This window comes from Anser brachyrhynchus (genome assembly GCF_964034855.1).
Source record: "Anser brachyrhynchus genome assembly, chromosome: 22".
Classification (NCBI taxonomy): Eukaryota; Metazoa; Chordata; class Aves; order Anseriformes; family Anatidae; genus Anser; species Anser brachyrhynchus.
The window spans coordinates 1078237-1101443 of NC_137715.1; positions in this window are offsets into that span (position 1 = coordinate 1078237).

Here is a 23207-nt window from a genome sequence, read left to right on the forward strand (position 1 = left end):
TACACCTAGGATTATACTAGGATTATTCAGAGGGAAAAAGAACATCTTAAATTGCCTAGGTTAACTCTATCCAGAACTACTTCTTGGAGACGTCGTTCTTCTGCACCTTTAACTTTCCCCACTGCTTCCTAGCCCAGGCAGCTAGAACAGCATTATCTGAAGGACTCCGGGACACAAGAGACCTGATAGATCATTATCAAGCCTGCTCTCAGGAGGCTAGTACAGCCTGTTTATTACCCCCCTGCTCCAGCAGGTTTTAGCAGTCTAGTTAGCAGTTATTCTGCATCTGTTGAGAAAATACTGTCGGCATCTAATAAAAGAAAATCTTGCTAAGACGTACCTAAGGCATTGATTTTATTTCCCTCTCCTTCCTCCCACCCCCTCTCCTGGTAACAGAAACCAGTGTCATTTCAAAGCAAATGAATCTGTCCTGCAAAAGCACAATCAGCACACCTACGGCACTGAAAAATGCTTTTGTTGATTTATTTTGAGAACACATCTTTAGGCACTCACATCAATTTCCATGTGTCTGAATCATTCAGGCAGACATTCCTGAAACAACGACCCTCCTGCCACAGCGTGCAGACCGTCTCGTTCCCCAGAGCAGCTTCGCAGTGGCGGAAGGAACAGTTGTCTCCCTGTAACCAAAAGGAAACCAACAAGGAAAATATAGTACAGCCTCAAAAACGTCCGTGCTACTGCCTCAGGTTGCTACAATTGAATTCACAATCTAGCTGCTTATCACGTTAACCTTAAAAAAAAGAAACCTTAAAACCCTAACACCTTGTTAGAAACACTCTGTAACCAATACCATAGGCTCAGGCAAGGATCTCAGTGAAGTAGCATTTTTATTCACGATTGCAATGGCAGGCGTCCCACAAGCCACCTACTAGTTCCCTAACACAGTTTATATACATTTTTTTTTTTCCTCTTGATGACCGGGACCCTCCCCTGTTTCCCCATTGACTGGGTAATCCAGGTTCACAATCTATCCGGTGCTTCACAGAAAATACACAGCTGCTGGCCTGTTACAAGTCAATTTTCTTTTTTTCTTGACTGTTTTCCTCTTTGAGGTGGTAATGTTTCTTACACCGTGATTTCTACCCAATTGCTCTAAGGATTCTGGTTGTCTGCATTTTACAAGGTTGTCTGTTAAGCTTTCTTATCACTGTGAGCATATATCAATACCACCTTCCTTCCCTCTAAACGATGTAACTGTGCAAAAATATTTTTATTCCCACAACCTCGATCCCCTTACCTATCCTCTTACCTATCCCCTTACCCTATCCACACCTGGATGCAGACCCCAACTGTCCACAAGCAGCTCCCAACCCCCCCCCCCCCATGAACTGGACCCCACCCCACCCAGATGCAGGCCCCAGGTCCCGGCCCCAGCCCCAACCCCCCAGACGCAGGCCCCAAAGGTGTACAACCAGCTCCCACCACCCCCCTCAAAGGGAGGCCCCAAAGCCCGCCAGAGGACCCTAGAGTGTACAAGCAGCTCCCAACCCCCCCGGCACAGACTCCAACCCCCCCCCCAAACACAGGCCCCAAAGGCATACAAGCAACTCCCCACCCTCCCCAGAGGCAGGCCCCAAAGGTGTACAAACAGCCGCAACCCCCCCCAAGACCCAGACCCTTACAGTGTACAAGCAGCTCCCAACTCCCCCAACGTGGCCACCTACAGCAGACAAGCACCTGTCACCCCCCCCCCCCCCCAGCTGCAGACCCCAAAGGTGTAGAAGCAGCTACAAACCCTGCACAAGGCAGGACCCTACAGTGTACAAGCAGCTCCGAAGCACCCCCCAGATGCAAGTCCCAAAGGTGTACAAGCAGCTCCCAACCCCCTCCAGATGCAGATCCCTATATTGTACAAGCAGCTCCCAACACCCCCCCAAATGCAAGCCCCTACTGTGTACAAGCAGCTCAGTGCACTGTGTACAAGCACCACAGGTCACCGGGGTGGGTTCTATGCTGCGCCCGGGGGCCCTCCGGGGGTCACAGGGGTGGGTCCTATGGGGCCCAGAATCTATCAGACTTCAGAATCTATCTGGTTATCACGTTAACCAAAGACCATTCTGCTTCCTCCTCCTACTCTACCCCTTCGTGAAAAAAATGGAAAAAAAAAGCCTGAAAATGGAGTCACTTCTTAAAAAAACACCTGATCATACGTGCAAGGCAATGATCAACTATGGCTACCAGTAACTGCTACAGAATGCAGTATGACGCGTTAAATAGCATGTTCCAGTCACTGTGGGTCTTCGAGTTCACCTACCTGGACAACCTCAGCAAAGTTATCGATCTTCAAAGACTTCCAGTGAACTTCTCCTGGAGGCCGAACCAACACTGAATCCGTGAATTAATGATAAAGGGGTAGGAAGAATTTGCCTCCTCACTTTGCCAAGGGAGCCTCTCATCCACAATTCAAACATAGGATGTGCTTTTAAACAGCTTATAACTAATGGAGGAAGCAAGTCCATTTGAATACTCTCTCAGACTGGAGACAGCCAGGGTTAGTTAGCTCTTCAAAAAATAAAAACCAAAAAAAAAAAACCCAACAAAACAAAACAAAAACAAAAAAAAACAGCGCATTTAGAGATGAACTCGTGATTCAAAGTGGCTGCAAAAATGAGGATCCATCTTCCACAGCCGGACAATTTAACTTTTTTTTTTTTTTTTTAATTTAAAATTCAGTATGTTCCAATCTCTGGTCTTCAAGATTTCTTCACCTATTAAGAAAAGACAAAAACCTTTCCCCGTCTTTATTACCTGTACAGCAAAAAATGCACCAGTGCATATAAATACACAAATGTGCATACGCATACACACATATGTGTTTAGACACACACGAGGAGTGAGTGATAGAAAGTTAGCGAGAGCGACAGTGGAAATCAGAATTTTTGCCTTTTTGATGCAGAGAGCGCGTAAAAACTCTCTCATTTTGAGGGAGCTAGAAAAAAATGGAGGATCTACAAAATATTTTGATGAGTATGCCTTCGAGGCCAATGCTTTATAACATGAATGATCTGGGGGCCAACACACAAATATGCATACATATGTACATGCATACAGGATAAACATATCTATACACACAAGCGTGCACAGTATATGTCGTATGGTATCCATATCGAGAACAACTCGTAGCCCTGATCAGACACGTAGAGTTGCAATCAATTAACAGCAGGAAGACAGCAGACCAAGGATACAGCAAGCTTTGAGAGGCAGGGCAATGCTCACTTTGCCAGTGGCATGGCTGCATGATACCAAGAATTTTGAATTAGTTTGATTTTTTGGAAGCAATTTGTTTTCTTTCTGCGCTGTAGCAAATACCGCAGGTTTGCCATCACGTGCTGTTCCCTAATCCATATATCCGTCATCATCCATTGCTGCAAGATCATGAAAGGTTAGAAAAGATGACTTAGGTCCAATTTAACAGCCAATGATTTTTCAATGACCAGAGCTGCAACAGATTTTATTTAGCCGCAAGCAGGTTTTTTTTTTCTGATGTGAAGTCAGATATTTTGATTTTTTTTTTTTTAAGACACTAAATGTCATAAAACCTGCAACCAGACCAGATAAAGTTCAAATTAGAGTGATTCTGAATCCTTTCATTAAAATGCTGCACATTTCTGTGCAAATTATTTCGGACTCTTCTGGACAAAAGCGGATGAAATAGTTCTTACAAATTAATAATAAAAGGTTGGAACCTTTTACTCACACAAACACTAGTGAATTTTCCAGGAAATATTTTTTTGGCAGGGAATTTTCCCAAATCTAAAGTAAAGAGAGGAAAAGTTGGGTTCTCATATTAGGTATTGGTTTTGACTGCTTGACAAAGGGAATAAAAACAGAAGTTAAGTGCAAGGTTTCCTTCTCTTCTTTAGTATCGACAGGAATCGTCACTTCTGACCTTTAGCACCTTCAGAAACACACTTAGTGCCATGCAGGTTCCTCTGCATCTACTTCTAAAAATTACTGGTGCTCCTTAGCATGGAAGTTGGACTTGAAATCTTTTCCAGACTGAGCTCTTTTGAATGCCCAAGGAGCTCATCATTTTGCTTGTTGCCTTCCATTTTCCTGAAGAGACCCAGAACGCTGTTCAGGATATGAACGGATCTGGTCTAAGGAATGGGAAGAAAGCAAAAACCAAGGATACCTCACAGCCCTAAATGCCATAAAAGCAGTCTCATTTTAAAAAAGATCTCAAAAGCTTTTTTTTTTTTTTTTTTAACTGACATCTGCCAATATGGCGATCCAAGTGCTGAACAGAAACCAACTGAACTAGCCCCTGAAAGCCTGAATAAAAATGAGTAACTCTGGTGCACTCAGCAGGTCTGTAATTGAAGTTGGCAAGATTTTTAGATTTCTTTTTTCTCCAGGGTGCTAGTAAAGTTTTTGCGTTACGAGATTTTGAACTCTTTTTGTACAAAAGAATTACAGATGCACTACAGTCACGGTAGCTGGGGGTCTGGAAATACATGCCAACAAGTATCATAAACCATGCCTTTGCTGAAGGAAGATAAATAGTCCAAAGAAAATCTGTCTGGTTTGTTTTACAGGCTTGTCTTTCTCAGTATGGAACAAACTGACCTCCCTGGTCTAACTTTCCAGTTGGCTATTCTGCCTTTGTCCTGGAGAGAAGAGCAAGAAGGGAACAAAATATTTTTGCACTCCAAAGAATGCATTAGAGAAGGATTATCACACCTACCTAAGGGTACTTTCTTGTTTGTTTATAAAGCATAAAGTATTTCTCTTGGACAGTCTCTGTTGCTGGCCTGTTTTGTGCCTTCCATTTATAATAAAGATATTAAAGATGCTTACCCCGTTTCGGATTTTTTGTTTTGTTTTTTTTTAGAACAGTGTAAGCGGACAGTCGGATGACAAGCAAGAAAGAACACCATAAACTCCTTGCTCTGACCCTGCTTTTTAATCACCCAGCATCGCCCTGGCTGCAAAACAGTCCCCGCTGATTTACCTGCTTGTTAAAGCACCCCACGGGCTGAAAGTGTTGTGTGCTAGGTGTCAAATTATATTTAACGGTGCATAGGTAAACCATTCATCTTCCCATGGTCGAAGCACAGAACAGGCCAAGACGATGTGCTCAGATCTGAGCACGCCACTCTGCAGAGAATCAGTTTCAAGCCTAAGATGTTTCGCCCATCTCCCAGGCCCAGAGCGACAGCGACACCTTTACTCTGAAAGTCTGTGTTCTGCAAAGCCAGGAGGTGACCAATGACTCGACTGAGCGGTCTCCCCCAGCCACAAATGTCACAACCATGAGACACCTGGGACCACTGGAACGAGCTGCGAATAGCCCCGTTCTCCCTCCCAGGAAGAGCTGCTCCATCTTCTGCTCTTCTAAAGAGCCCTTAACATATCAAAGGAAGAGAGAGGTCCACAGAGCGGCTATTTCCTGCTTCCAGAGATCCTGTGCAAGACGGTTCTTGTGCTGCAGTTCCTGAAGAATTTCATGTGCATTAGCAGAACGAGAAAGTAAAGCTCTTAAGCAATTGCTAACCTGTTCTCAGTGCTCACAAGTCCCAAATCACTAATTTTACAGTACATATAAACCATGGCAGCTGGCACCTAGCACTGCACACGTTGGCAGTGTCGTCAGGAGCTAGAAAGTCAGGGGTGAGGGGATTAAGGGAAAACCACACATCAGTTTAGTAACTTGGCTCTCGTAGGATACTTCCTACTGCAGGAGTTTTAGCAAAGCCACTCAGAGGGACCTGCTGGTTAATTAAAATAGGACTTCTGCTGGAGCAGAAGATGGGAACCAACTGCATACTGCCAGTCTGTATCGACTTCCAATAAGACAGCGTTGGAAAAAGGTGCCTTCAACCGTCAGTAGCACAATAGCTCTGGTGATGTGTTAATTAAGGGCACTCTTACAGCTGAGTTTCTTCATAGCAGTATGTAGTTGAGAGTGTCCGAGTTTCCCAGGTAAGATTTATGTTTTCTCCTACCAAGCACCAGCTCAGTATGCAATGCTGTGTTAATAACACCCAAGCATGTAGATGTTAAACTGTAACTGCTTTTAAACCTATTTGTTGGTAAGAAAAGAGCTCAGTACACCACCTTCACAGGGCAAAAATCCACATGGAAGAGCAGAAAAACCCAGAAGAGCTTCCTGAACTTCACGTTACCAACAGCACCATCGGATTTAGATCCTGGCCTGGTGTTGTGGTTTAACCCGGCTGGCAGCTAAACACCACACAGCCGTTCGCTCACCCTCCCCCCTCCCTCTCTGGGATGGGGGAGAGAAACGGGAAAGTGAAGCCGGTGAGTTGAGATAAAGACAGTTTATTAAGACAGGAATATAATAATATAAGGAATATAAGGAATATAATAATAACAATAATAATAATAATAGTGATAATGATAATAGTATTAATAATAATAATGTGTAAGAAACAAGTGATGCACAATGCAATTGCTCACCACCCGCTGACCGATGCCCAGCCTATCCCCGAGCAGCCCGGCCCCCCACCCCGGCCAGCCACCCCTATATATTGTTTAGCATGACGCCAGATGGTATGGAATACCCCTTTGGCCGGTTTGGGTCAGCTGTCCTGGGTCTGTCCCCTCCCAGCTCCTGCTGCACCCCCAGCCTGCTCGCTGGCAGGACAGAGCGAGAAGCCGAAAAGTCCTTGGCCTGGTGTAAACACTGCTCTGCAGCAATTAAAACATCAGCATGTTATCAGCGCTCTTCTCATCCTAATCCAAAACATAGCACCCTACCAGCTACTATGAGCTACTTAACTCTGTCCTAACTGGAACCAGGACACCTGGCATCCAGGATGCACGGCCTGCAAGCACTGCTGCGATGTGGAAGTGCCAAGGCAGGTTTTTGGCCTGCCCTAAAACACTTTTTTTTTTTTTTAACCAACAATACAAAGAGTGTGCCAGGTATGCTGTAATGCCAGTGTGCCAGGTCAATAGAGGATATCCAAACAACAGAGGCGCTTGTCCTAATTTCTGGCGTGAAAACACTTTTACAGCATTCTTTTCACAAAGAAACCCCTCTCTAGCTTCTGCAATGCTCCAGGACCTGCTGCAGCTGCAGCGGCTGCGCTGGTACAACCCGCATCTTTGACAAATCTTTTCAACGGTTCTGCTTTACCTCGGCACAGTTGAGGTCACTCCTCTTCCTCTTCCAGCTGAGGAAGCAGCTTGCGGGCTCTGCCACACGGTCGGTGCAGAAGCGAAAGCTGGGAACACAGCAGTCAAACTCTCACTGCTAACGAAGCCACCAGGGCAGAGGGCTGACACAGACCCACCAGAGGCGAACCGTACCCGCTCTCCCTCCCGGCTGCGAGGCTCGCCACAGCAGCCCCGACCCGAAGCGCTCACAATGCTTTGCTTGGTGATGTCACCGATGAGTCAGAGTCCCCAGATGAGCATCTGCCTTGCCACTCTTTAATGTTGGTGTTGTTTTTTGGTTGGTTGCTTGCTTGCTTTTGAAACTTATGTAGGTTATGGTAAACCTTCAGGTAAACCACAGATCAATGGGGAAGAAGTCCCACACGAGGGAAGGCCGTGCATTTCTTCCAGGCAATGGCGCATGCTTTAACATGCTGCATTCGACAAAGAAGCTCTCTCCATTTTGCGCAGTGGCAACAGGCACGACTGCAACACACGCACGTGTAGGCAGCACCTGCAGGTCCCAAACCGTTAACCAATTTTTAGATAGCACCAATTTTTTATGTAGTGGCTTTCCGTTCATCCATAACCCCTTTTTTCCTTTCTTTGTATCGGGTGGCTCTCCTCCATTGTTCTCTCTGTCATTTTCCTCCCCAGTGTCTGAGCAGGCACTGGGAATCGTTTCCAGAGGAAGGGTACTGCAGAAGCTACAACCTTTACTCTCAGGGAAAAGAGAGTATGTGAAAGAATACATACTTCCTTTCTTTTCCTTTTTTTTTTTTTAAGTCTCTGAAATCAACGCTGCGGCTTGGCAGCAAATAACTATGGGAGTAATGATGATTCCTCATCCTCACTGTAACGTTGTAGTTAATGTCATAAAGAAGCAATTTCCCCAGGCAGTGGCCATTTGAGATGGGAAGGGGCAGTAAGAGGAAGTTTTCCTTAGACTAGCTCTTCCCCCAGAACACCTCGCCATCCAGCAACAAATTCAATTCACCTGCTCCGCCTGATCAGTCAAACGTGCGTCCGACTCCAGGACACGCCACAGTGGTGGTTCTGACGTGCTTTGAGAATCACCTATCCGCAGAATATCTCGGGTTTGTACACTCAAATAACGCAGTCTTTTCGAAATAAGGCCCAGAGCTCACACTCCGAGTGCAGCCTAACAGCACCAGAGGGCCGGTAGGCTAAACATTCCCATCCTGGCAACAGGACTGACCCGGGCAACAGTAAGCATCCCTTCTGCACTTTCATCGTGAACATCAGCATAAGGAAACAGAGACCTCCTCGATCCAAGGTTTAAGAAACAAACACCAAGGTCACCCAAGCGGGTTGTTTTCAGCAAACTAACAGAGAAATTAAGGTGACAACCGCGTGCATCCAGAGTTAGTCAGATCCCGAAGGCAGTTCCTTTGGGAAACGCAGGAGCAGCGCGCCAGATGACGGCTACCTTACAGCGCACCCCTCAGAGGCACTGCTACGAAAGGAAGGCAGAAGGTTGGAACTCAAAATAACTCGCAAGGCGCCCGTTACGGGGGAAGCTTTAATTTCCTCAGCAGAACCTCCCCCCTGAAGGCAGCCCAGGGACTCTTTGCTTCCCTAGGGAGACGGCAGGGACGGGGCAGGGCGGTGGGACGGAGGGACAGAGGGCCAGACGGACGGACAGACAGCCAGATGGATGGATAGACGGCCAGACGGACGGCCAGATGGCCCAAAAGGCCTGAGCAAGGGCTGAGGAGCAGCAGGGTAGGGCAGGGCAAGTGAACGTCTGCTTTGACACTCCTGACGTATTACTTCTCGGAGCGGCAGAACTGCGCTGGGTAGGCCCCACAGCAAGACTCGTATTTCTGTCCTTCCCTTTCAGGAAAGGATCTCCCACTTTGAATTTATTAATTTTCACGATGATGATACACAAATGGAAGTTTTGAAAAACTGAATGCTGATTAACAGATTTGTAGCACAGCCTGTGCATCAAAATTCATTTCTCTCCATTCAGGTAATCTTAGTTTCTGAGTTACAGTTACAGTCAAAATTTTTCTTCTTTGTTTTTTTTTTTTTTCTTTTGTGATCAGAAAATGAGGGGACTGGTTGTCCCAAGTCAGCCAGGGAACTTATCTTTGGTCGATGCACCAAGCAACTCAGCTCTCTTGGGGAAACTTAAATAGAACAGACAGATCTCCAAACGGATAAAAAAAATAAATCAAATGATAAACACCCAACCGACACATCTGATACCCCAGCTTATTGAACAGCACATGGGTTTAATCTACAGGCTCTGTCCAAAGCAGCAAGAAGTGACAGATTTAATCCAAACCAGTTGCCCGCTCTCACTCTCTGATCTGGAGATGTTATTTGACAAGCATGCATAGCAGTAACACTTGTAAACGCTGGGTTACTGCACCACAGCCCCAAATCCCTCACAGGCCCACTAAGATACTCTTACCGATTGATCCACAATAAACACTCCCAAAAAGATTCTCAACAAGCTAAACCCTGTTTAGAAAGAATCTGAGGAACCTGTCACTGCGGCAACAAAGGGCTGCAATTGTATGCAAAATCTCCAACACCCTCCTTAGCACCCTGCTAGCTCAAGGACTGTGTGGGGCTTCCGTGCCCTGAACGAGTCCACCCTGGCCACATAATGCAGATGTAATGGTCAAGAAAGCACATAGCGTTATCGAAACTTATCAGATCCACAGCTAAACGAAAAGCCCACGCTTCTATATTTCTCCTCCTTCTCCATTCACGGAAGGAAGAGACTGAAAACAAGCAGATTAGTGGTTTACATTTACAGTTAATGTGAAAAATGTTTATTTGTGAAATACATCACGTATTGTTTCAAGCTACAAAAAACTCTCTCCCACAAAGGAAGGACTTTTGTCCTCAGCATGCAACCCCAGTTACTATCTACCCCAACTTCCTATCTACCAGCGGGCCGCGTTCCCCTGGCACTCAGTCACTCCGCAGCACGGCAGCCACCTTTGTTCTAAGGATGGCAAATTCTACTTAGAAACGCTCTGTGGAAGAGTGATGTTGTCCCCTTTTAACATGATCCGGCCTGCAGCAAAGAGAAGGGAAAGAGGGGATTAGAGAGAGCCCAGAATCCGAGAATAATCTCATGTTTTCAGAAAGTATTTTGTGTGGTTGAGCAGGGTTTTGCCCATCACGCAGAGTCCTGTTCCTGCCAGCTGCCCCACACTCACAAGTCCCACGCCAGCCACCGTCCCCGTTCCAGCAGCACGCTCTCCCTGCTGAAAACCCCAGCACTGGGCGCACATCGTTGCTTCTGTCCACCAGCAGGTGGTAAATAAACACTGCCGCTACCGTGGCTCCCGGCTTTGACTCAGAGATCACAGCAAGTGTGAGAATCGCCCAGGGCCACCGGCTTTAGATGCAGCTGAAAGGAGCTGTGACCAGACTCCTCCAGCCAGTGCAGGCCGCCTGGTATTACACGTTTCAAAGACCAGAACTGGCCTCAGGCAGGGACAGATTCTCCTTCATCCAGCAAAATCAGCAGCTCAAAACTCATCAGGGACAGAGATGTAGCCAGTAATTGCTCACGGAACTTCAACATCAAGGCTCGTCACATGGTTGGTACCTCTCAGTGCTGCTACCTAGAAGGCTCACCCGGGCAGGTTTCAGACCGCGCGTCACTCGGGTTGCACAGACACACGACATACCCAGCTGTTTCCTTGATTTTGTCTTGGAGTGAATCTCCTCTGCGTCGTCCAGCACCGAATTCATGTACTCGTCAAAGCCCTAGAAAGCAGCAACAGTGGCAATTAGTTCAGCAACAACACAAACCATCATCAGCTTTGCTGACCCAGGCTGGACAATGAAGACTAATTGTTAGAGAAGTACGAATTTTTTTTCCCTTGTGCTAGTTTTTCTTGACAAGAGAAAATAGGATTGTGAATGAGGGAAAACAAACTAACGACGTAACGCGGGGTCGTGCTGATACTCACGATGATGCAGCCTTCTATCCGCATGTTCACTTGCTCGTAAAGCCACTCCTGGATCCTCGACAGTGGCAACAGGCACGACTGCAACTGTCCTGGTTCCAGTTAGGACAGAGTTAATTTTTCCTCATAGTAGCTGGTAGGGTGCTATGTTTTGGATTAGGATGAGAAGAGCGCTGATAACATGCTGATGTTTTAATTGTTGCAGAGCAGTGTTTACACCAGGCCAAGGACTTTTCGGCTTCTCGCTCTGTCCTGCCAGCGAGCAGGCTGGGGGTGCAGCAGGAGCTGGGAGGGGACAGACCCAGGACAGCTGACCCAAACCGGCCAAAGGGGTATTCCATACCATCTGGCGTCATGCTAAACAATATATAGGGGTGGCTGGCCGGGGTGGGGGGCCGGGCTGCTCGGGGATAGGCTGGGCATCGGTCAGCGGGTGGTGAGCAATTGCATTGTGCATCACTTGTTTCTTACACATTATTATTATTAATACTATTATCATTATCACTATTATTATTATTGTTATTATTATTTTCCTGTCTTAATAAACTGTCTTTATCTCAACTCACCGGCTTCACTTTCCCGTTTCTCTCCCCCATCCCAGAGAGGGAGGGGGGAGGGTGAGCGAACGGCTGTGTGGTGTTTAGCTGCCAGCCGGGTTAAACCACAACAGCCCTTTTGGCGCCCAAGGTGGGGCTCGAAGGGTTGAGATATCGACAGATTTGACCAGAGTGTGTTAAACTAAAATTGGTATAAGTACTGGACCTGCTTAATAGTTGCTAGTCACGATGTTGATTGCCTTAATCTCCAGTCTGCTGTACCTGTATTCCAAATTGAGTTTTATGGTGCGTTACTTTCTGTATGTGCTCCCTGTTGCACTGTTTATCCTTTCCGGGCCCTGGTTTAAGATTGTTATGGTACTGTGCGGTGTAGCAATGGCTTATGAAATGATGAAATATCTGGTCACGACTCTAACCTGGTATTTGTACTCAGCACTGACGTCGACTCTATACTTTGGAACCCATATCTCGGAAACTATTAGCAATTACACCTATTGCCTGTTTTCGTTAGGGAGCCAATCTGTGAAGGGGACAGGGGAAGACATGTTTCCCTACCTGTTCACTCTCCCTTTCTACTTCACCACCACCCTCTTATCCCCCGAGCTAGTTACGGTGGTTCTCCGAGATGTTGAATATCCTTGGGATACTCAGACCAGCCTGCTCTTGTTGTTATGTCTCCTGAATGCGCTTCAGATTTTGTGGAGGGTTAAACAACTACTCAGGAATCTCATCCGGAGATCTCTCTTGAGGCGGGATAGTTGCGAGTGGCAGGGAGTGTGGGAGGATATGGGCAGGTTTCTAGAGCAGTGGTCACCTCCAGTGTTTTGGACATTCACCCCTGAACAACTGCAAAATCCTAAAAAGCTGGCAGAATGCTTGAAAAAAAGGTGTCATGACTCTGGCAGTTCCAAAGTGACACAAATCACTGTAGCGTGCTGGGGTCTGGCTTGTGCCTATCGAGCTGCAATTGATGCTACTAGCAACCTAGCTCCAGCTCCTGCAGCCGCTCCAGCTCCAGCTCCTGCAGCTGCTCCAGTTCCAGCTCCTGCAGCCGCTCCAGCTCCAGCTCCTGCAGCCGCTCCAGCTCCAGCTCCTGCAGCCGTTCCGGCTCCTGCAGCCGCTCCAGCTCCAGCTCCCACAGCCACTCCAGCCCCTGCAGCCGCTCCAGCTCCAGCTCCTGCAGCAGCTCCAGCTCCTGCAGCTGCTCCCACTCCTGTGGCTGGGTCAGAGAAACGAGCTGTAGCAGTGCAAGTTGACCCCGCAGAGGGTATTCCAACCCCTGTGGCAGACCCTGTGTCTGGGTCAGAGAAACGAGCTGTAGCAGTGCAAGTTGCCCCTGTAGACAAGGTGAAAAAATGGTATAGAGGCTCAGGTCGTTTACAACGCAAACAGTCTTCTGCTAAGTCTGGGCATACTGAAGACGAGGCTGGGCCATCAAAGGTGCAGGAGACTGAAGATGAGGATGGGGATGTCGAAAAATCAACAGTAACTACCCGGACTCTATACCAGCGTGAGCTACGAGATGTGCGAAAAGATTTTGGTCGCTGTATAGGTGAGCAGCTTGTCACCTGGCTGCTCCGGTGCTGGGACACCGGAGCCAATTATGTGGAATTAGAGGGCAAGGAAGCCAGGCGGCTGGGATCCCTTGCTAGGGACGCATGCATTGACAAAGCAATTGGAGATGGAGCACAATCTCGCAGCCTCTGGAGGCGTCTCCTGTCAGCTGTGAAGGAAAGGTATCCCTTCAAGGAAGAACTTGTATGTTTACCAAGCAAATGGACCACCATGGAGAAGGGAATTCAGTACCTGAGGGAATTGTCCGTACGGGAAGTAATTTATAAGGACCTAGACGACGCACAAACATCCGCAGATCCAGATGCAGTCCGGTGTACACTACCCATGTGGCGGAAGTTTGTACAGAGTGCCCCATCATCATATGCCAGCTCATTGGCAATGCTAGCCTGGAAAACGGAGGAGAATCCCACAGTGAATGAAGTGACTAAAATACTCCGGCAGTACGAAGGAAATCTCTCCTCTTCCCTAAAGGCCTGTGTCTCAGCTGTGGAGAAACTCTCTGAAGAGGTCCACCAACTTAAAGAGAATTTATCTTCCCCTCCACCTGAACGAACCAGTGTCCACCAGCTAAAAGAGAATGCTTTAGAGAAACTTTCTGAAAAGATCCACCAACTTGAAGAAAGATTATCTTCCCCTTCACCTGAACGAACCAGTGTCCACCAGCTAAAAGAGAATGCTTTGGAGAAACTTTCTGAAAAGATCCACCAACTTGAAGAAAGATTATCTTCCCCTTCACCTGAACGAACCAGTGTCCACCAGCTAAAAGAGAATGCTTTGGAGAAACTTTCTGAAAAGATCCACCAACTTGAAGAAAGATTATCTTCCCCTTCACCTGAACGAACCAGTGTCCACCAGCTAAAAGAGAATACCTTGGAGAAACTTTCTGAAGAGATCCACCAACTTAAAGAGAGTTTATTTTCCTCCCCACCTGTACAAACCAGTGTCTCAGCTATTAGGGGTAAACGTTCATCTATGCAAGGAAGACAATATGGTGGGCACACACACCGCGCCACCCTGTTGTTTTACCTACGTGACCATGGAGAGGACATGAGAAAATGGGATGGAAAATCTACTGTGACCCTAGAGGCACGGGTACGTGAATTGCAAAGGAAAACAATTGGGAAAAAGGAGTTCTCTGAAAGGTTTGCTGCTCCAACTTCCAGCAGGCAGTCCTTTAAACACAGAAATGAAGATTCTGACCAGGACTAGAGGGGCCCTGCCTCCAGCCAGGGGGAGGAAAGGGACAATCGAGTTTATTGGACTGTGTGGATTCGATGGCCTGGCACGTCAGACGCACAGAAGTATAAGGCTTTGGTAGACACCGGTGCACAATGTACTCTAATGCCATCAAGCTATAAAGGGCCAGAGCCCATCTGTATTTATGGTGTGACGGGGGGATCCCAGCAGTTAACTGTATTGGAGGCTGAAGTGAGTCTAACCGGTAATGAGTGGCAAAAGCACCGTATTGTGACTGGCCCAGATGCTCCGTGCATCCTTGGCATAGACTATCTTAGAAGAGGATATTTCAAGGACCCAAAAGGGTTCCGCTGGGCTTTTGGCATAGCTGCTTTGGAGACAGAGGACATTAAACAGTTGTCTACCTTGCCTGGTCTCTCAGAGGACCCTTCTGTTGTGGGGTTGCTGAGGGTTGAAGAACAGCAAGTGCCGATCGCTACCACAACTGTGCACCGGCGGCAATATCGCACCAACCGAGACTCCCTGAGTCCCATCCATAAGCTAATTCGTCAACTGGAGAGCCAAGGAGTGATCAGCAAGACTCATTCACCTTTTAATAGTCCCATATGGCCAGTGCGAAAGTCTAATGGTGAGTGGAGACTAACAGTGGACTATCGTGGCCTGAACGAAGTCACGCCACCACTGAGTGCTGCAGTGCCGGACATGCTAGAACTCCAGTATGAACTGGAATCAAAGGCAGCCAAGTGGTATGCCACAATTGATATCGCTAATGCATTTTTCTCCATCCCTCTAGCAGCACAGTGCAGGCCACAGTTTGCTTTCACTTGGAGGGGAGTCCAATATACTTGGAATCGGCTGCCCCAGGGGTGGAAACACAGCCCTACCATTTGCCATGGACTGATCCAGTCTGCGCTGGAGCAGGGGGAAGCTCCTGAACACCTGCAGTACATCGATGACATCATTGTGTGGGGTGACACTGCAGAAGAAGTTTTCGAGAAAGGGAAGAAAATAGTCCAAATCCTTCTGAAGGCTGGTTTTGCCATAAAACAGAATAAAGTTAAAGGACCTGCACGAGAGATCCAGTTTTTAGGAATAAAATGGCAAGATGGACGCCGTCAAATCCCAATGGATGTGATCAACAAAATAACAGCTATGTCTCCACCAACTAGCAAAAAAGAAACACAAACTTTCCTAGGTGTCGTGGGGTTTTGGAGAATGCATATTCCAAATTACAGTCTGATTGTAAACCCGCTCTACCAAGTAACCCGTAAGAAGAATGCTTTTGAATGGGGCCCTGAGCAACGACAAGCCTTTGAACAAATTAAGCAGGAAATAGTTCATGCAGTAGCCCTCGGGCCAGTCCGAACAGGACCAGATGTAAAGAATGTGCTCTACACCGCAGCCGGAGAGAATGGTCCCACCTGGAGCCTCTGGCAGAAAGAACCTGGGGAAACTCGAGGTCGACCCCTGGGGTTTTGGAGTCGGGGATACAGAGGATCTGAAGCCCGCTATACTCCAACTGAAAAGGAGATATTGGCAGCATATGAAGGAGTTCGATCTGCTTCGGAAGTGGTCGGTACTGAAGCGCAGCTCCTCCTGGCACCCCGACTGCCGGTACTAGGCTGGATGTTCAAAGGAAGGGTCCCCTCTACGCATCATGCAACTGATGCTACATGGAGCAAGTGGGTTGCACTGATTACTCAGCGGGCTCGAATAGGAAACCCCAGTCGCCCAGGAATCTTGGAGGTGATTATGGACTGGCCAGAAGGCAAATACTTTGGGATATCACCAGAGGAGGAGGTGGTTCGTGCTGAAGAAGCCCCCCTGTACAACAAGCTACCAGAAAATGAGAAGAAATATGCCTTGTTCACTGACGGGTCCTGTCGTATTGTGGGAAAGCATCGGAGATGGAAAGCTGCTGTATGGAGTCCTACACGACGAGTTGCAGAAGCTGCTGAGGGAGAAGGTGAATCGAGTCAGTTTGCAGAAGTAAAAGCCATTCAGCTGGCTTTAGATATTGCTGAACGAGAAAAGTGGCCAGTTCTCTATCTCTATACTGATTCATGGATGGTAGCAAATGCCCTGTGGGGGTGGTTACAGCAATGGAAGCAGAACAACTGGCAGCGCAGGGGCAAGCCCATCTGGGCTGCGGCATTGTGGCAAGATATTGCTGCCCGGGTAGAGAACCTGGTTGTAAAGGTACGCCATGTAGATGCTCATGTGCCCAAGAATCGGGCTACTGAAGAACACCAAAACAACCAGCAGGTGGATCAGGCTGCTAAGATTGAAGTGGCTCAGGTGGACCTGGACTGGCAACATAAAGGTGAATTATTTATAGCCCGATGGGCCCATGACACCTCAGGCCATCAAGGTAGAGATGCAACCTACAGATGGGCTCGTGATCGAGGGGTGGACCTGACCATGGACACTACAGCACAGGTTATTCATGACTGTGAAACATGTGCTGCAATCAAGCAAGCCAAACGGTCAAAACCTCTTTGGTATGGAGGACGATGGCTGAAATATAAATATGGAGAGGCCTGGCAGATTGATTACATCACACTCCCTCAAACCCGCAACGGCAAGCGCCACGTACTTACAATGGTGGAAGCAACCACCGGATGGCTGGAAACATATCCTGTGCCCCATGCCACCGCCCGGAACACTATCCTGGGCCTTGAAAAGCAAGTCTTATGGCGACATGGCACCCCAGAGAGAATTGAGTCAGACAACGGGACTCATTTCCGAAACAACCTTATAGACACTTGGGCCAAAGAACATGGTATTGAGTGGGTGTATCACATCCCCTATCATGCACCAGCCTCTGGAAAAGTTGAACGATACAATGGACTGTTGAAGACTACACTGAAAGCAATGGGTGCTGGGACATTCAAAAATTGGGATACACATTTGGCAAAGGCCACCTGGTTAGTCAATACCAGGGGATCTGCCAACCGAGCTGGACCTGCCCAATCAAACCTGTTACGCACTGTAGAAGGGGATAAAGTTCCTGTAGTGCACGTAAGAAACATGCTGGGTAAAACAGTCTGGGCTACTCCTGCCTCAGGAAAAGGCAAACCCATTCGTGGAATTGCTTTTGCTCAGGGACCTGGATGCACTTGGTGGGTAATGCAAAAGAATGGGGAGGTCCGGTGTGTACCTCAAGGGGATTTGATACTGGGTGAGAATAGCCCATGAGTTGAATTGTAGTATGTTAATTATTATATAATAATGTATGTCATCACTACCATGATTGCTATATATCATAGATGAAAATGGTGATTAATTAGAATGTATTGGACAGAGTGTAACCTGAGCATGACATAAATGGTATGGAATAAGGGGTGGATATCTGTCCTGGTTCCAGTTAGGACAGAGTTAAGTAGCTCATAGTAGCTGGTAGGGTGCTATGTTTTGGATTAGGATGAGAAGAGCGCTGATAACATGCTGATGTTTTAATTGTTGCAGAGCAGTGTTTACACCAGGCCAAGGACTTTTCGGCTTCTTGCTCTGTCCTGCCAGCGAGCAGGCTGGGGGTGCAGCAGGAGCTGGGAGGGGACAGACCCAGGACAGCTGACCCAAACTGGCCAAAGGGGTATTCCATACCATCTGACGTCATGCTAAACAATATATAGGGGTGGCTGGCCGGGGTGGGGGGGCCGGCTGCTCGGGAATAGGCTGGGCATCGGTCAGCGGGTGGTGAGCAATTGCATTGTGCATCACTTGTTTTCTTACACATTATTATTGTTAATACTATTACCATTATCACTATTATTATTATTATTGTTATTATTATTTTCCTGTCTTAATAAACTGTCTTTATCTCAACTCACAGGCTTCACTTTCCCGTTTCTCTCCCCCATCCCAGAGAGGGAGGGGGGAGGGTGAGCGAACGGCTGTGTGGTGTTTAGCTGCCAGCCGGGTTAAACCACAACAGATTCCAAGACGCCTCATCACCCATCATAGAAGAACTCGTTGAATTCCACGACCACGCCCTAATCGTTGCCCTAGCTATCTGCAGCCTAGTTCTCTACCTTTTAGCCCACATACTAACAGAAAAACTCTCGTCCAATGCTGTAGACGCCCAAGAAGTAGAGCTGATCTGGACAATCCTACCTGCTATCGTCCTGGTACTCCTCGCCCTCCCATCCCTACAAATCCTCTACATAATGGACAAAATCGATGAACCAGACCTCACCCTAAAAGCCATCGGCCACCAATGATACTGAAGCTACGAATACACAGACTTCAAAGACCTATCATTCGACTCCTACATAGTGCCCACCCCAGACTTACCCAACGGCCACTTCCGACTGCTAGAAGTTGACCACCGCGTAGTTATCCCAATAGAATCCCCCATCCGCGTGATCATTACTGCAGGAGACGTACTCCACTCCTGAGCAGTCCCAACGCTCGGAGTTAAAACAGACGCAATCCCAGGCCGACTAAACCAAACTTCATTCATTACCACCCGGCCTGGGATTTTTTACGGACAATGCTCAGAAATTTGCGGGGCTAATCACAGCTACATACCCATTGTAGTAGAATCAACCCCACTCCCACATTTCGAGGCCTGATCGTCCCTTCTATCATCATCCTAATCATTAAGAAGCTATGCAACAGCACTAGCCTTTTAAGCTAGCCAAAGAGGGACTTCCCCCTCCTTAATGATATGCCACAGCTTAACCCCGCACCATGATTTTCAATCATAATTATAACCTGATTAACCCTAGCACTCCTCATCCAACCAAAACTACTAGCCTTCACCACAACCAACCCCCCATCAAATAAGACCTCCCTCACTACCAAACCCACACCATGATCCTGACCATGAACCTAAGCTTCTTTGACCAATTTTCCAGCCCCAATCTATTCGGCATCCCCTTAATCCTACTATCCCTACTCTTCCCAGCCCTACTATTCCCGTCCCCAAACAACCGATGAATCAACAACCGCCTTTCTACTATCCAAACATGACTCCTTCACCTAATCACAAAACAACTAATAGTCCCACTCAACAAAAATGGCCACAAATGAGCCATAATATTTACATCCCTAATAATCATACTTCTTACAATCAACCTTCTAGGCCTCCTTCCATATACATTCACCCCAACCACCCAACTATCTATGAACATAGCCCTAGCCTTCCCACTATGGCTCGCCACACTACTAACAGGCCTACGAAACCAACCATCAGCCTCTTTAGCCCACCTATTACCCGAAGGTACCCCTACACCCCTAATCCCCGCACTAATCCTGATCGAAACAACCAGCCTACTAATCCGCCCCCTAGCCCTCGGAGTCCGCCTTACAGCCAACCTTACAGCAGGACACTTACTCATCCAACTCATCTCTACAGCCTCCATTGCATTAATACCCACCCTTCCTGCAGTATCCATCCTAACAATAATCATCCTACTACTCCTAACCATCCTAGAAGTAGCAGTAGCCATAATCCAGGCCTACGTCTTCGTGCTCCTTCTAAGCCTATACTTACAAGAAAACATCTAATGGCACACCAAGCACACTCATACCACATAGTTGACCCAAGCCCTTGACCAATCTTCGGGGCAGCTGCCGCCCTACTCACAACCTCAGGATTAATCATGTGATTCCACTACAACTCATCCATACTACTAACCCTAGGCCTCATCTCAATACTCCTAGTAATACTCCAATGATGACGAGACATTGTACGAGAAAGCACCTTCCAAGGCCATCACACTCCCACAGTCCAAAAAGGCCTACGATACGGCATAATCCTTTTCATCACATCCGAAGCATTCTTCTTCTTAGGGTTCTTCTGAGCGTTCTTCCACTCGAGCCTGGCCCCAACCCCAGAACTAGGAGGCCAATGACCCCCAACAGGAATTAAACCACTCAACCCGATAGAAGTCCCCCTACTAAACACAGCCATCCTACTAGCCTCAGGCGTTACCGTAACGTGAGCCCATCACAGCATCACAGAAGGAAACCGAAAACACGCCATCCACGCCCTAACCCTAACGATCCTCATGGGATTCTACTTCACAGCCCTACAAGCAATAGAATACCACGAAGCCCCATTCTCAATCGCCGATAGCGTCTACGGATCTACCTTCTTCGTTGCCACTGGATTCCACGGACTCCACGTAATCATCGGATCCTCCTTCCTGACCGTCTGCCTCTTCCGACTGATCAAGTTCCACTTTACATCAGACCACCACTTCGGATTCGAGGCAGCAGCCTGATACTGACACTTCGTAGACATCATCTGACTATTCCTCTACATAACCATCTACTGATGAGGATCTTGCTCTTCTAGTATATTAATTACAATTGACTTCCAATCTCTAGAATCTGGTATAAACCCAGAGGAGAGCAATGAACGCACTCATGTTCATATTCGCCCTATCATCAATCCTAAGCGCCGCCCTAACCGCATTAAACTTCTGACTCGCCCAAATAAACCCCGACTCAGAGAAACTCTCACCGTACGAATGTGGATTCGACCCACTTGGATCTGCTCGATTACCATTCTCAGTCCGATTCTTCCTCAGTAGCCATCCTGTTCGTCCTATTCGACCTAGAAATCGCCCTCCTACTCCCCCTGCCATGAGCCGTCCAACTCCAATCCCCCCTAATGACCCTCACCTGAACTGTAGTGATCCTCCTTCTCCTAACACTCGGACTGGCCTACGAGTGAATTCAAGGGGGCCTAGAATGAGCAGAATAACAGAAAGTTAGTCTAACCAAAAAGATAGCTGGTTTCGACCCAGCAGATTACAGCCAACCCTGTAACTTTCTTATGTCGCCCCTACATTTAAGCTTCTACTCAGCCTTCATTTTCAGCGGACTAGGGCTAGCCTTCCACCGAACCCACCTAGTATCCGCCCTACTATGCCTTGAAAGCATAATATTATCGATATTCGTAGGCCTATCAATATGATCCATCGAAAACCAAGTCTCCTCATTCACCATGGTACCAATTCTCATGCTAACCTTCTCAGCGTGTGAGGCGGGCACAGGCCTGGCCATCCTAGTAGCCTCCACCCGCACACATGGCTCCGACCATCTACACAACCTAAACCTCCTGCAATGCTAAAAATCATCCTACCCACAATCATACTTCTTCCAACAGCCCTGCTGTCTCCACCAAAATTTCTATGGACTAACACCACCTTATACAGCCTCCTAATCGCTGCCCTAAGCCTACAGTGATTAATCCCAACCTACTACCCCTACAAATTTTTATCCAACTGAACAGGAATTGACCAAATCTCATCCCCCCTCCTAGTACTATCCTGCTGACTACTCCCACTCATAATCATAGCAAGCCAAAACCACCTGCAACAAGAACCCCTACAACGCAAACGAATCTTTATCTCAACCTTAGTCGCAGTCCAGCCATTCATCCTACTAGCCTTTTCCACCACAGAACTAGCACTATTTTACATCTCATTTGAAGCAACCCTCATTCCCACCCTAATCTTAATCACCCGATGGGGGAACCAACCAGAACGCCTAAGCGCTGGCATCTACCTGCTATTCTACACGCCAGTAAGCTCTCTACCCCTGCTAATCACAATCATACACCTATACGTGAAAATTGGCACCCTGCACCTGCCAACCCTACAACTAACCCACCCAACCCTATCCACCTCATGGACAGGAATACTATCAGGTCTAGCACTGCTCATAGCATTCATAGTAAAAGCCCCACTATACGGCCTACACCTCTGACTGCCAAAAGCCCACGTAGAAGCACCCATCGCAGGCTCAATACTCCTCGCCGCCCTACTACTAAAGCTAGGAGGATACGGAATTATACGAGTCACTCTATTTATGGGCCCACTGTCCAACCTCCTGCACTACCCCTTCCTAACCCTGGCCCTATGAGGCGCCCTAATGACTAGCTCAATCTGCCTACGACAGACAGACCTAAAATCACTAATCGCTTATTCATCCGTTAGCCACATAGGCCTAGTTATCGCCGCAGGAATAATCCAAACCCACTGATCATTCTCAGGGGCAATGATCCTAATAATTTCCCATGGACTAACTTCCTCCATACTATTCTGCCTAGCCAACACAAACTATGAACGTACGCACAGCCGAATTCTACTACTCACACGAGGCCTACAACCTCTCCTACCACTCATAGCTACCTGATGATTGCTGGCCAATCTAACAAACATAGCCTTACCCCCAACAACAAACCTCATAGCAGAGCTAACCATTATAATCACCTTATTCAACTGATCTGCCTTCACGATCATCCTAACAGGAATCGCAACCCTACTAACCGCCTCCTACACCTTATTCATACTACTAATGACCCAACGAGGCTCAATCCCCTCCCACATCACATCTATGCAAAACTCAACCACGCGAGAACACCTGCTCATAACACTCCACATTATCCCAATATTCCTCCTAATCCTCAAACCCGAACTGATCTCCGGAATCCCCTCATGCAAGTATAGTTTAAACCAAACATTAGACTGTGATTCTAAGAATAGAAGTTCAAACCTTCTTACCTGCCGAGGGGAGGGTTTAACCAACAAGAGCTGCTAACTCTTACATCTGAGCCTAAAACCTCAGCCCCCTTACTTTTAAAGGATAACAGCAATCCACTGGTCTTAGGAACCACCCATCTTGGTGCAAATCCAAGTAAAAATAGTGAACCCCACACTACTAATCAACTCCCTCACACTACTCACGCTGACAATCCTCCTAACCCCAATCATCCTGCCATTTCTATTTAAAAACTTTAAAAACACCCCAC